Here is a 15091-nt window from a genome sequence, read left to right as displayed (position 1 = left end):
TTCTACAATTAGAAAAGTTTCTCCAATGAATTAGCTATTTAAATGCTACAAGATCCCAGATACCCTTGGTTCATCAATCAAAATATGACCACACCATTGCTCTACGAACTCTTCACGGCCCACAGAGCTCGAGGTCACCCACAGCACAAGGCACCGTGAGAGGTTCTGGACACGGGGAGGAGAGGACCTGAGAACATGGAGCTCACAGCCAGACCTTGCGTAGATGGCTGCTTAAGAAAAAAAAAAAACTCCCCGAAAGCTTCATTTCTTACGCGTTTGCCAGAAGCTTCAACGACGAATCACGAGCATCCTTTGCAGAGCTGCTTTCCTTGCAGACTACATGGATCACACAAGGCACTGCGCCCCACGGCTGATGTCTCCTAGCCGCCATTTACTCGGTACAGGCTGCTCCTCTGAAGGCCGCCACGCCAGGTGCCGTTGGTCTCAGAGAGGGTGTCATTGCACCATACGGCCACCAGATGGTGCTCTGCAAGCAGCCCTTCTGCCTGTGGTAGGTTGCAGCGGCCAAGAAAACACGCGCAGGGGCTGCCTCCTCCTTTCTCCACAGGCTCCAACATGGAACTCCTGCCTGCACTCAGAACATAGCAGGACACCTTCGCACCCTTCAGTGGCTTCTCTTCCTCTGCCCCCCTCTGACTCAGGTGCACCCCCAAATGTGCTGGGAACAGAAGAATCTTAAACACAGCATGTTGACCGACTCAGACACGTGAGAATGCACCGTGTTATTCCACCTATATAGAATCGTATCAATGATGACATGCGTTGGGTGGCAACACGGATGTGTCTTTTACAATCCAAGTGTTAGGCGTTTTTTGGCATGTTTGCGATACTTTGCAATTTTTAGAAGTGTGAGAGTGAGGCCTGCCCATCAGTGAATGCAGATTCTTAGGCAGAGTTTTCATGTGTGGCTTTTGTTCGGGGGCATCCATCCCTTTTTAGGTGTCAGTATTGTCATCTTTCTTTGGAGCACAAAGCCATCCCCACTCTTGGGGTCCTTGGAGTTCAGGTAGAAGGGGGCTATGCTGAAAAGAGAACCTGTGATGGCTGGGAAAGGGACCGCAGGCTGTCTAAAAATGCTTACTTTTGCCCTGACCAGCAAGGCTCAGTGGGTGGAGCGTCATCCCCAAAACAGAAAGGTCTCCAATTCGACTCCTTGGTCAGGGTATGTACCTGAATTACGTGCCAGGTCCCCGGGGGGGGGGCATGTGAGAGGCAACCGATAGATGTTTGTCTCCATCTCTTTCCCCCTCCCTTTCTGCCTCTCTAAAAATAAATAAATAAAGATTTTTTTAAAGTATAAAAATGCTCAGCTTCTTTTGCGGCACACTTTCGTTGTCATTTGTTCAGGTTTTTGTCTGTTTCAAGAAGAGTGGGGTACTCGGAAACGGGCCTCTGATAGCAACATGGGGCGTGGCCTGGAAAGGGCCAGAACTTGAAGGAGACTGGAAAGCACAAAGGCTGAAAGCGGGGCTGCTGGGGGCGGGTAGGGCCTGGGGCCCCGCAGTCAGGCGCGGGGCGCAGCAGCGGCCCATTTTACAGGTGAGCGCTCTGCAGCTCCAACCGCCAGGCACAGTGCCTGTCTATGGGGTGTGCGTGGGACCCACACAAGGCCACGCAAGCACGATGGAGAAAAATGACATTTCCCTTTCCGGGAGTGGTTAGCCTGGGAGCCACCAGCCCTACTGGGTGTCTACAGAGAGGGGCAGGAAGCCAGGCAGCAGAGACCGGTGAAAATACACCAGTGGCTCCCAACGGAGGCAATTCTGCCCCCAGGGGACGCTGGGCAATGTGTGGAGACAGTTGTCACATCTGACAGGGTGCTACTGGCATCTAGTGGATAGACACCAGGGATGCTGCTAGCCCCCGGCAGTGCGCAGGACATTGCCAGACAAAGAATGACCCCGCCCCGAATGTCACAAGAGACAAGTTGAGAAACTGAACAAGCAAGCAAGAGAGACAGAGGCCTTCCAGTGCCTGAGGCCCGAGGCCCGCCCAGGCCAAGCCTTTGTGTTCTTCTGCAAGTGGAGGACCAAAGAGGGGAACTGGTGTAAAACTCTCTCAAGAAGTTTCTCTGAAATCAATCTGGATTAGCTGATTAGAACATTTACTACAGGAAACCCCTTCCTATACATAGATTCAAACTGGTAGACTACAACCCCACAGATAGAAGACACTCAACAAATCCCAAGCACACACACACAGAAAAAAGAATAAAACTACACCAGGACATAGCATGATCACATGACTAAAGCACTGAAAAGGAAGATAGCTGAAAAGCAGCCAGAGGAAAAAAGACACATGCACAAGGAAAATTATTCACCTGAAGTGCCTGTGCAATACTTTCTTTCTCTTGTAAAACACCCGTACCATCATCTCCTCCCGAAATGATCTCCCACTGGAATGATTCAGTCAAAAGCCAGGGCTGGCCAAGCGGGCAGAGGGCACAGACTCCCTGCAGCGTTGTGGGTCGGCTCCCACTCAGTGGGGCAGGAGGAAAAGGAGAGATGCTACAGAGGAATGTCGGGGTTTCGACGTGATGGTCACACATCCAAACCCCACTGGCATGTGGGGGCTATTGTGCCGAAGCCTCCAGGCCGTGAGGATGGATATGCAGATACACATTTTCATGAAATAGAGGCAGCTGTCCATTAACTTAAAGTCAATCCACTCGGACTCATCATCAATATGCCCTAATTTAGCATCAGTATACCCAAACCTTGCAAGAAGCTCCGCTCCTCTCCTCCCCACGCTGGGAGAGAGAACTCACACCGGGAACAAACGTGGAGCCATCAGAGAACGGTGGAGCTTCGGAACAGGCAAGAGGGCGGCAGCCACAGGCTGGGGAGCTGACCTCTCCCAGAAAACTTCAGGCTCTTAGCAGGTGTGTTTGCTATCCAATGCTGCACAACAAGTTAGGCCAGAACTCAGCAGCTACACAGAAACATGTGTGATCTTACACTTCTGCGGGTCAGGGAGCTGGGAGAAGCTCGGTTGGGTCTTCCTGGCTAGAGGTCTCTCAGGGAATCGTGGTCAAACCACCGGCCCTGGCTACAGCCATCTGAAGGCCTGACGGGGGCAGGAGACCCCGCTTCCCGGGGGGCGCCCAGGCCTGCTGGCCGGTTGGCGCTGGCTCTGGGCGGGAGGCCTCAGTTGTGCTCCACCCTGCACCCCGCACCCCTGCAGGACTGCTTGGTGTCCTCAGGACGAGGCAGCCGGCTTGTTCCAGAGCACGTGATCCGAAGGACAAGGTAGAAGCAGTAGGGTCTCTTGTGACCCAGCCTTGGAAGGCAAACAGCATCACTTCCACAGTATCCTACGGGTGGCACAGGTCAGCGCTCAGTGAGCAGGGTGGGAGGGGACTACGCGTGGGCAGAAGCACCAGGAGGCAGGGTCATCGGGGCCCATCTTGGAGGCTGGTCCCCACGCCCGTCAAAGCTTTTCGCCTCACCTTGCCTGCGACCTCAGCCATTTAATATTCATTTGGGATCGCAGAGCGTCCCTCTTTCCCGTGCAGACACCTTTAGCGTGCTGAGAGGCCGTGGCCCATTCGCCTCTTCCAGCTAATCTCCCAGACCCCGAGCTGGGCTCCCCAGGAGGGCAGAGGCCAAGGGGTATTGACAGCGAGATCGTGGTGGCCACGTGGCGAGAGGCCAAAGGCCACAGGACCCAGGACACTCTCAAGTCCCTGTAAGAGGGAAGCTCAGAGACAAAGAACATGCAGAAAGAGATATGAGAATTGAAATTTCCCCATTTCAAAATGGCCTGGAGCCAGCAGAGCTGGAGGGGGCCACTTCCTCCTCCTCCTCCTCCTCCCTCCCCGCCCCACCTCCCAGCCCCTGGAGCTCCGTGCTCCCTGAGCCGTATCTGGCTGCCGCAGCACTGGGGAGCTGGCGTGGCCCGTGACCCTCCCTCTGGGGCATGCTTCCTACAGCCGCAGGACCACGCAGCTCCCTGTCCCATTTGGGAACAAGACCCGTGAATTGGAAAGGGAATCAGGCCAACTGTGTGTGGCCTTGGGTGAAACAATGGAGTCGGGGCTGTCCGTCCCCACCCCAGGGGGCAGGGAGAGGGGCGCGAGGGCCCTGGGCCCCGGACACTCCTTCTCACCAATAACAACTTGGTCTAGGGCGCCCTTCTAAGCACAGGTCCCATATTCAGTCCTTAGGGCTCTTGACACTCTGAATGAAATACTGTCACCCTCAGGCCAATGGTAGGCAAACTGAGGCAGAGGACAGGTGAGGTCCCAGGCCCGCGTGTCCCAGACGGGAGGCCCCAGAGGCCCTTCTTCCACAACAACCTAGCAGGCCTCGGGGACAAGTAAAGGCCAGCTGAGTTCCTTGTGACCTTCCAGGTGGGTGATGGCTCACACTTCCCAGAAACCACCGCCCTGTTAGTTCCCTGAGGCTGCCAGACACAGCACAGAGACGGGATGGCTCAAATAACAGCAACGATGGCCTCACAGTGCCGCAGGCCACAAGCCTGAGGCCACGGAGGTGACAGGCTGGTTCCCCGCTCGTGCAGGGCTGTCTTCTCCCTGTGCCCCTTCAACGGGGTCTTCTCCCCGAGACTGTGTGTGTGGAAACTCCCTCGTCTCGTAAGGACTCCACTGTCACTGGGTTAGGGCCCCCCGATGAGGTCATTTTAACTTGATCACCTGTGTAATGACACTGTCCCCAAACAACATCGCACTCTGACTCCGATACCCCTTCACATGTGAATTTTGAGGGACACCATTCAGCCCCTAACAGCCGCCCTGTGTCCCTTGCTCGCTTGGAACCGCTGCCGCCCCCCTGGCCTGATTTCTTCCACAACAATCTCTGTTCTGCCCGTGTAGGGTACACGCCCTCATGGAAAAATCAAGCTCGAACAGCTCCGCATCACCAGCAGCTTTGTAAAGGTTAAGCACAGGGAGTCATCGAGTACAGCCCTGAGGTGTTCCTCCCGCTGTCCTCAGAGCAAGGCCACAGAGGAACATGGCCGCAGGGCGGCTTAACCATATTCTAGCTGGGTTGCCAAGGCGAGGGCTGAAATGGCAGTCATTTCATAAGCTCGGGGCCAAAGACATGCTGCTAGAAGGCATGACTAAGCTGAGAGGAAAAATGACTCATCTGTCATCGAGGCGGTCAGCCCTCCTAACTATTAACCACAAAGCGCTTCTAAGCAGCCAGGACCTCCAAGGGTTACAGTGCAGGGAAAAAATAAGTTTCACATTTAGTCATCTATGGCCAGAGAAGAAATGAAGAACCAACAGGCAGGGAAGCACAGTCAGCCCACAGACAGACGTGGTAAAAACCGCTGGGCGCGCACAAGGGAAGGAGGCTTGGCCACCACCCTAGCCACCACGGCCACCACAGCCAGCAAGGCACAGAGAGGAGCGAAATGCAGCCGCTGTGGACAAGCCTCCCGCCGACCGAGCCCCAGACCCACCCTGAGCATTGGAGCTGCTGCTGATAGGAGGGTCCGGGGCCTGGCCCGGCCTTCCCAGACTCCCCTGTGTGACTTCAGTCACCTCCCAGAGGGAGGACTCGGGCCTGGAGCTTTCATCAATTCAACCAATGGCCAGGCTCCCTGCTCCTGATGACCGCACAAAAGGCCCGCACGACAGGACGCAAGTGCCCTGTGAGTAAATCTGCAGAGGGAAATAGGTCCAGGAGGAAGGAAATCCAAGATGGTAGCGAGCCATGCCCGGCAGGGGGACGAGGAGCTCGGGTCAGGCCCCCATGGCTGAGGAATGATCTCAGCCTGCCAGCGTGCAGCCTTGGGGCTGAGCCCTCAGGCCCTGCAAGCAGCCAGCTCACAGACCCAGTGACAGAATGTCCTGGGCTCAAGGGGCAATGAGAAAGCTGTGTACAGACATGACCGTGACCCCAACGATCACAGGCGCCAAACAGTGGCCTGAGGACTCAGGTGACTTCATCCCCAGCAGGACAGCCAGGAGACCTTTCTACTATCATATGGAGAACGTACGCACCAGCTCCTTCGCTGTCCCTGCGGCCACGGCCCCTCCAGGATGATGCTGCCCTGACCCGGCGAGAGGCCCATCTGGAAGCGTGGTAATTACACGTGCAGAATCCACCCCTGCGATGGGCGAGCCCCCACCCCCCCCAGGGACCTAGCACGACACTGCTGCTAAGTAAGTGGGAGGCACAGGCCAGCTCACCTGGTCACCCAGCTCACTGCCCACCGGCCACACTGCTTTCTCCCTCAGCCACCTCTGAGCGAGCCACCCTTTCAAACACAACTCTGAACATGTCACTCCGCCACCCAAAAGCACCCAGTGGCCTTCCATCATACCTAGAATGATCCAGAGTCGATGGCCCTACTGCTGAGTTCCCACATAGTCTGTCCAGCCACCCCTCGCAGCGAGCACCCTCTGGACGCAGCGAGCACCCTCTGGACGCACCGACCTCCCTGCGGCTCCGGGAGCGCCCCAGGCCCTGCCTCACCTCGCGGCCTTAGCACTGGCTGTCCCCTCAGCCCTGAGCACTCAGCCGCCTCGACGTTCACAAAGCTCTCCCTCATTTCCTTCGGGTGCCTCTTCCCATGTTAGCCCTCAGAGAGGCCTTCCTGACTGCCCTGTCTAACCAGCATTCTCAGTCGATCGCTGTCCACCCTTGGCCTCCCGCTGCATTTCACTGGACAGCAAAGTATAGAACATGGGCTTCTTTTCTCTTTCCTCACCTCAAGGGTCATTTCCACAAGGGGATGAACCTTGTCCATTTGATCCCAGTATATCCCACTGCCTGTGGTGGAAGGTCTCAACCGGGGGCAAATATGGCCACAGGGGACATTCGGCAATGTCTGGACTTTGGTCGTCACAGCTGAGGGGTGGGGCAGTGGTTCCTACTAGCATCGAAGGGGTGGATGCCAGGGATGCTGTCTAACACGTGGCTGTGCACAGGACACCCCTACCATAGAGTACCCAGTCCAAATGCCCAAGGTGTCAAGGCTAAGGAAGCCTGGTCTGGAGACACAGCAGGGACCCAACAAATATTTGCTACTCGAGTGAATAAATGATGAACATTGAGGCTCACATCTATGGAAATGCCTGTGCAGTTCTCATGATACGGATGGTCTCTTCTCAGGGTACCAATATCTCACTTATCTCTTCATTCAGCAAATGTTTACCGAGCACCCACTACACCATGTGCTCTGTGCTGTGTGTGCAGTGGCGAATAGGCCACACACAGGCCCTGACCTCTGAGCCTGGGGCGGGGGAAAAGAAGATTCTGTAAAGGCACCTGGGGACCTGGGTTCTTCTCCAGCTCTGTCACTGTTGGTCTCACGACCTTGGATAAATCACCTGACTTCTCTGGACATCTCTTCCTTACCTGTAAAATTTAAGGGTCGCTTTGATTTTAAAGCTCTCTTCCAACATCTAAAGGCTATGCACTTCATTGATCACAGAGGATCAGTTCCTCTTTAGCCTTTTTGACATTCATACAATACCATTAGCATTGATTATAAAAGCTTCGGTGATCCCCATGTCCTGCAACGGGGAACTAGGTCAATAAATGACCACATGACGGGACACACTGTGAGCGCTCTGCTGTGAAACGACCTCCAAACGAGGGCGCCTGGTGCTCGGCGGGGAAGCGCTCCTCGCTCCCAGACCTCCTTAGTCAGAATCCCCTGCATGTCCGAAGAGTCGACATTTCTTTTCTATCCTTTTCTTAAATTTATGATGAACATGTTCAAGGACACAGAACATCATCCAGAAGAGCCCAATGAAGAGCACCAATCAACCCAACAAGTGTTCCTGTGGAGCCATATTTGCCTCAACTCATTCTCTCTTCGTTTACCAGAATCATTTCAAAGTCACTTGTTGGTCTAGAGCAGTGGTCCTCAAAAGTGTGATCTGAGGACACCTTGGAGGTCCCCAAGACCTTTTGTGAGGTTCTATGCTGTCAAAATATTTTTATAATCATCTTAAATTATTCACCTTTTGCATTCTCATTCTCCTGTGTGTACAGTAGAATTTTCCAGAGGCTACATGACACGTAATATTGCAACAAGTTGAATGTAGAAGCAGGTATGAGAGTTCTTCTGTCTTCTAGTCAGCCATTCATTAATGGTTTTTAAAATGTAAGAAGGAACTTATTCTATCATGACGCTTCATCCCTGACTACTACAGTATGCATCTCCAAAAACGAAATCTCTACATACAGACAGTGTATCTAGCTATTGCTGTGTAACAAAGTACCTCGAAACACGGCACCAGAAACAAACATCTGACTGTTTCTCCCTCTGCCTGCCATCCAGGAGGGGCTTAGCTGGCTGTCTACCACCATAAGATTATTACATCTCATAAAATTTCCAGTAGTTTCCTCACATCAGCTAATAGGCAGTCACACAAACATAACCCAGCTGTCCCCAAATGCCTATTACAGATCTTCATTCAGGCCAGAAGCCAATTAAGAGCTACAAATATTTGATGATTGTCAGGGATTGAATGTGTCTCCTCCAAATTCGCATGTTGAACCCTCACACCCAATGGGACGGTGTCAGGAGGTGGGGCCTTTGAAAGGTGATCAGGTTATGAGGGTGGAGCCCTAATAAACGGAGGCAGTGCCCTTCAGAGGGGCCAGAGAGCTGGCTGGCTCTCCTGCTGCCATGTGAGGACACAGCAAGAAGTCAGCCATCTGCAACCCAGGAGAGGGCTCTCGCCAGTACCCGACCACGCTGGCACCTTGATCTTGGACTTCCAGCCTCCAGAGCTGTGAGAGATATATGCCTGCTGTAAGCCATCCAGTCTCTGGGACCGTCCCATAACAGCAGAGCTGAGCATGACAGTTATTCAGTCTCATGAGTCTCATTTGATGGAGAATCTCCCCTTTCTGCTTTCTTGCCCGATAGCGACTTGTTGCAAAGGCAGGGCCCGATGGCCCACTGAGGATGCCAAGCCCTCTGAGGCACACGAGGGTACAAGGGGCCACTCTGGGGTATGGGATACAGAGGAGCTGCCTGGACGGCCTGGAATATGACGTGTAAGGACAACAGCCAGCAGAGGATGAGGGGGCTGCTGGTGCCCAGCCTTCTACACCTCAGCTCGTTCACACTGAACACCAGCCCAGCCTGGCAGACCAAGTTTTATGGGGCCAGGAGAGTCCAAGAGAGAGCTGGTGGCAGGGGAATGGGCGGAGGGACACATTACAGTCCCGGGACAGAGTCGGGGGACGGGGACAACTAAGCCCCCACCCTCAATGCCACTGCCATCACCACTTCCTGCCTCTTGGGAATTTTCCAGCATGTAGACCCTCTTACACCTACGTGATCCCCGCAAAAAGCCCAGGGAGCAGGATGAGCACATGCAGTTGGTCCCATTCCATGGACACGGCATCTGCTCCGAGGGGAAGGGCTGCAGCCAAAGCCACCCTGCCAAGTGGCAGAGCCAGGCTTGAGACGTAAGTCCCACACAGAAGCGTAAAGCATGTGACCCGCACTGCCCGCGGGGGCTGTCCACATCAGGGTTCAGGGACAGGCTGCCTTGGCCTCCCCCACCTGTGGCCGACATCACAACGCCTCACCCCGCCATGGGCGCCAGCAGCACCGGTCTTCTCGTTTCCTGCTTACAACACTTCCGCCCACACCACTCAGCCCACTTTTGCAGATGAAGAGAGGGATTCGACTTTAGTCCGCACCAGGTTCCAAGTGGCCCCGTACACGGACAACATCCAGGTCTGCCACAGGCTGAGTCCGGCAGCGGTGGATACACGCTGACCTAGTGCCTGGTGGGTTTGCTTTCCCACGAAAACCCTTCGGTGGCTTCCCAGCTACAACTGGCACACAAATAGGCCACGCCTCTTTGGCAGAAGCTATTTCTGGACCCCACAGCATAAAAAAAGCCTTCACATTGTATTTCCTCTCTGTACAACACTGCAGAAGGGAATCCGAACGCTAACCAAGGGCTCAGCATCAAACAAATCACAGGAAAATGAATTCTAGAATACTGGAGCCGGAAGAACATTTATGAGGGAGGCAATGTGTGGAGACATCTGTCGTTGTCCCAACTTGGAGAGAAGGGAAGGAGTGTTACTGGCACCCAGTGGGTAGAGATCAGGGACACCGCTAAACATCTCACGGCGCACAGGACAGCCCCATGACAAAGAATGACCCGGCCTGAAATGTCCCTAGTGCTGATGGGGGAGAAACCCTGCTCTACACTCCCGGTTCCTTCGAGTACAAGAAAACTGAGGCCCAAAGATACAAAGCGACTTGTCCAAGGTTCCACAGCCCCAAGCCTGAAGTGGAACCCGGGACTCCACCACCTCCTCCTCCATCGTCTGCTCTGCTCAGGGTGGGCAGCGGGAGAAGCGAGGGTGGGGACCCACAGGAAGCCAAAGTGCACCAAGTCAAGAAGTCGGCAATAAAGAAACTTCGGCTGTGCAACCTCAGCATTGCCTTGCAGGTCCCCCAACGGTGTGAGTTCCAACAGAGTTCACTGCCGCCGCAGCTCCCAGAGGGCGCCCCGCTTTAGAGGAAAGAATGCCACTTCCTCCTCCTACGGGTGCCCACACGTGTTCCCGGCCTTGGGTGGGCTTGGAACCAAAGGAAGGCATCTACACACAGGCCCGGACCTCTCCAGAGTCCATAAAAAGCGCAACGAACTGAAAAGTCACCTGACCCCCGCCCCCTCCGTCTGCCGCTGAGTCATCATTGGCCCCTTCTGTCAGCAAGCTCACTATTCAGCAAGGGGATTCAAACAATGCTGGGAATTCTTGGGTTCTGGTGCTCGTCTCCACCCCCACCCTCTTCTAAAGACCATTTTGTTCTTACGGGAGCTGATTCACTCTCTCTTGCCCTCGCATATTATCTTTAGAGGCTGCATTGTATTGTAGTTTATTGAATTGGATACTGTTCTTTTAGCATCTACTTAACACACCTGAAGGGGGAAAAAAAATACATTTATGAGATGCCGTTCTAGTGCCGAAACCTTGCACAATAACGCAAAAAGGCTTTTGACTGCATATCTAGTTCTTTAAATTGCTAATCAAGAAGTTTCCATTCCATTCAAAGCAAAGCAGCTCTTGCTTTAAAGAAACCAGGCTCAATTCTGAGGACAACCTCCTGTCAGAATTAGTAAATGGACCATTATTTAAGACGCACAATGATAGCTGGAAACAGTTGATAGTTATCTTGGCCAGGCCGCACTCTCTCCTTATAAATGCATTGGTGATCACTCCAGATTCTTCCCCCTCCTGAGCAAGAGGCCAGATCTTCCTGCCTGGCCCCTGCCCACTTTCCCGGGATGGGCATGCAAAGATCCAAGTCACGCTGGCCTGCAAGAGCTCCCCTCTCCCCACCCCCGCCGCGCCTGGTGCATGCAAAGGCGGGGCAACCAGGGACCGCACTTTGGCTTCCTGGGGCGCCGCCGGCCTGCAGGCCCGCGGGCGGGACTCAGCGACTGCGCGCCCCTTACCTGCAGTGCCGCATGGCGCAGCCCGGCCACCCACCTGCACAGCATCCTAGCTAGAGCATCCTTTCTTCAACGCCAGGGCTGCGAGCGCGGTGACGTCACCGGAGGCGGGTCCCACGCCGCCACGTGATACCCTCGGGGGCCCGCGGGAGGTAGCGGGAGGTGGTGGGCAGGCTGGCGGGGCGAGACGGGGTGGGGGAGCCCCTGGGAGTCCCTGGCGGTGAGGAGCGAGTGGCCGCGAAGCCAGCCTCGGCCTCCGTCTGGGCGCTGAGCTCGCTGCGCGCAGCTGGCTTGGCCTTCCACCAACTGTGGGAAACAGACGGCACAGAGGGAGAAATCCAAATGATTACAGGCTCCGCGCATGTAATAGGATTTCAAGAGAGCTAGCAGTAAGGGGATTAGTAATGAAAGGAAGTAATTTAGTGTTTTATTTTAAAAGTCTTTATCAAACGCAGCGGAGAAGTAAGTATATTTCTGTAAGTGAAATTGACAATGAAAATACTGCGTGCATGAACATACTTTACATAGAGGGCCCATGTTTCAAGTCGCTTATGAAACAGGATAGCAAATACTTGCATTTGACGCATATTCATTATGGAATAGTATACTAATTGCACTGGTGAATAATGCTCTTAATTACTCCCAATAGCTACATTCCGACATCAACCTGTATTGGCCAAAGAAAAAGGTGGTAACAACACATTTCTACTACTTCCTTGAACTTCTGATTATTTAAAATAAAGCCGTATTGCATGAGTGTGGCTGTACACATGTCTGTGTTTTCTTAAATCTTCTGGCAAGGGCTTTGATCTGTCTTGACATGACAGAGTTAATTCACAGTAGCTCATTATTTCACGTTTTCTAATTTTTATCATATTCTGCAGAAGTGAGTCATCGTACTATTCTAGAAAATATGTACAATGTCAACATTCCTCATGCACAACCGACAACAGCCTTGCCTAGAAAGCCTGAGACAATTCCAACTGTGGTCATTTCGTAAATTAGAAATGGCATATTTTAGACTCAAGCAGTGAACATATCAGCTTTTCTCGCCAAACCACATAAATGTCTTTAACTGTGAAAGGACAAAAGCAAGAACTGTTTTTATTTGTATCCCAGTTTCCCATAGCCCTAGTTTACTTGCACTTGCGTTGGAATCACCATTTTAACATTCCCTTTGCTCGTGCCCCTGGAGGGGATGTGAAGTGGATCGTTTTACAAGCAGGCCAGGCTTACTTGCTGTTTATTTCAGCAGCTTTCGTGTCCTTCTATATTTAACTCCGGGCATTTGACTGCCATTCCCTCCGGGTGAACACAATTTCTGTTCACAATGCCAGTCTCTCTTTGGGGGTAAATATGACCCTCTCTCAGCCAGCGATTATTTTCAACACCAGATTTTAAAAATCAACAAAGTGGCCATGTGCTTTTCTAGGTCACTCTTCTCAAGTTTGTTTGTTTTTTTTGGTTTTTTTTTTTTTGGTTTTATTTTTTAAGTGATAAGCAACTTACCTTCTGGTTTCAGATGCCTGAGATATAGAGTTAAAAATGCTACGGAGATCCCCTCTCCTGTGGGTTCAGGGTCTGACGGAGACAGAAACTGACAGGCTCTCTCTCCCGCCAGAGGTGACTGTCGATTTCAGCCTCACAAGACCAGGCCTTCCCACCCCACCCCCAGCCGGCCCGGAGCGTCACGTGCTCCGCCCAGCCACTCAGCCCTGCCCAGCCAGCTCTGTCACCTCGTCTCTGGAGGCCCGGCAGGCCAATTTCCTTCGCCTACACAGGGGCATTCGTGCCCGGAGAGAACCCAGCGTCCCTAGCACAGGAAGCCCTGCTGGGCGGCGCAGACCACTGCGACAGACTTCCAAGAATCTGTGCCAGGCAGGGGTCCTATCAAACGCCCTCCTGCCGTCTGAGGCGATCTGCTCCGAGTTCCGGATTGGTGGAAATGTCGAAAGTAGAGCCACCTTCCTCATCGTGGGCGACGTTTTTGGCCCATATGTTAGTTTCACCTTCTGTTTTCAAGGTGATTGCTCAAGTATAAAAAGCATTACAGCAAATAGGCAGTTCAGAAAAGGCCGGAAAACTGCAATTTTCAACAGAATGAGGTAACCCTTCCAACATCCTCCACGCCCACCGATGAAACTTGTCATTTTGGAAAAGATTTTTTTTAATTAAAAAGAAAGGATACCACCCATGAGAATGCACATTGAAAAATCTTCCTGGTAGGCTGTTTAGCTTTTCTTTTCTTTTCTTTTTTTTACCAAGAGCCTTACAAGCCTGCATGTTTGAAAAATACTGTGGGCCCCAGGGCTGTGGAATTTTTACGTGTGGAGAGGGAGGGAGGGAGGGAGGGAGTGCAAACAATCACTTTGGGAAAGTTTGCTGCAGTATTGTTTATGATCTCAAAACACCGAAAGCAAGTTAAATCTCCAAAAACAGAGGATGGGTTAAATTATAAGACATCTGTTCAATGGAAGACTTGAAATTAACACGGTAGTCAATACTTTCTGACATCGAAATACCTTCACAGTTTATCAAATGAAAAAAAGCAAACTCTAAAGCATTATGTGTTGATCGACCTTTCTAGTGAATGTAGGTGTGATATATTTCTATTCGCACAAAGACTGTAATATACGCACATGGAAAACAACTAGGAAATGAATTCACAGAAGTATCAAGCGTGGTATTTCACTGGTTAGTGGGATGAGAGGTGTTTTGCGTGCTTCTTTTTAGTTCACCTACATTTTCTAATTTTTCTAGAATAACATGTATTGCTTTTGTAAGAAGAAACAGTTATTGTTGCTTGTTTTCTTCAAAGCACCATAGTAGACATGTGTTCGTGGGATAAACATTTTGGTGTACTTTTTATTGTAGATTTTATTACTTGAAGAGTCTCAGATCTTAACCGCAAAGCCCCCGGAGAACAATTCCTGGTCTTCCTAGATTGTTCTGCTCATAAAAATCTTTTTTTTTCCAAAAAAAATTACGTTCCTTTATTGGAGCAAGATTCCTGACCAGTATACAGTGATATATTTACTAAACAGAGACCTGTGCAGAAATTACATAGTAACTATCTAGATAGGTTTTCATGACACTTTGCTTGTTGATGGAATAGTTCCGTTTATAAAGTTTTATACATCAAATAGTTTTGAATTGGACCAGGCTGTCCATTAATTTATCTCTGAAAAAGTTAAGTGGCATTTCATTTTTAGCTACTATATTTTACAGCACTACAAAGCATAGGGATTAGGTAGCTTCTCAAAAGCTTGCTCTCTGCACAGTGGCATTTAGCAGAGTTCACCGTCTCGCCCAGGCTCACGGAGACAGGTCTCATTGGATGATATGCTAAATAGCTGGTCCTTAGAGACAAAAGTACTCCTGACCTGAGTTTAACCACCAGTACAGACTTCTTACTGAGAGCCTGTCTTCTCGGCCACATTTTTGTAGTCCCGATAAAGACATGCCAGCAATAGCCCCATGTATGACCAGACACTAGAGAAGCAGATCTGTCAGATGGTGGTGGCAGGCGCTATTATTATACCCAGGCGTATGTACTGCCATTTTTTTAATGGCAACTTGAAATACAAAATTAAGAGTGCGACATACTTAGAACTGAATTTTCAGCAATCTGGCATCCTGATTGATTTAGAGATT

The 15091-nt window shown here is 51.7% G+C and overlaps 1 protein-coding gene across 3 annotated transcripts in view; it reads right to left on the bottom strand.

The window, feature by feature from the left end:
- Positions 1 to 13098, bottom strand: part of CLCN4 (chloride voltage-gated channel 4) — a 50399-nt gene extending 37301 nt beyond the window's left edge. Inside the window, exons 1-2 of one of the 3 annotated variants that reach the window (XM_054581044.1) lie at positions 12947 to 13098; positions 11441 to 11743 (exon numbers count right to left, since the gene is read on the bottom strand). The gene's annotated coding sequence lies outside the window, so the exon portion shown is untranslated. The remainder of the gene's footprint in view (positions 1 to 11440; positions 11744 to 12946) is intronic. The other 2 variants (XM_054581045.1, XM_054581046.1) reach the window with 2 other exon arrangements.
- Between the last annotated feature and the right edge of the window lie 1993 nt (positions 13099 to 15091).

The sequence above is a fragment of the Pteronotus mesoamericanus genome, unplaced genomic scaffold, assembly GCF_021234165.1.
Source record: "Pteronotus mesoamericanus isolate MK-2021 breed Mesoamerican mustached bat unplaced genomic scaffold, CSHL_Meso_final contig_65, whole genome shotgun sequence".
In the NCBI taxonomy this organism is placed as follows: domain Eukaryota; kingdom Metazoa; phylum Chordata; class Mammalia; order Chiroptera; family Mormoopidae; genus Pteronotus; species Pteronotus mesoamericanus.
This window is presented reverse-complemented; position numbering and strand designations above follow the sequence as displayed.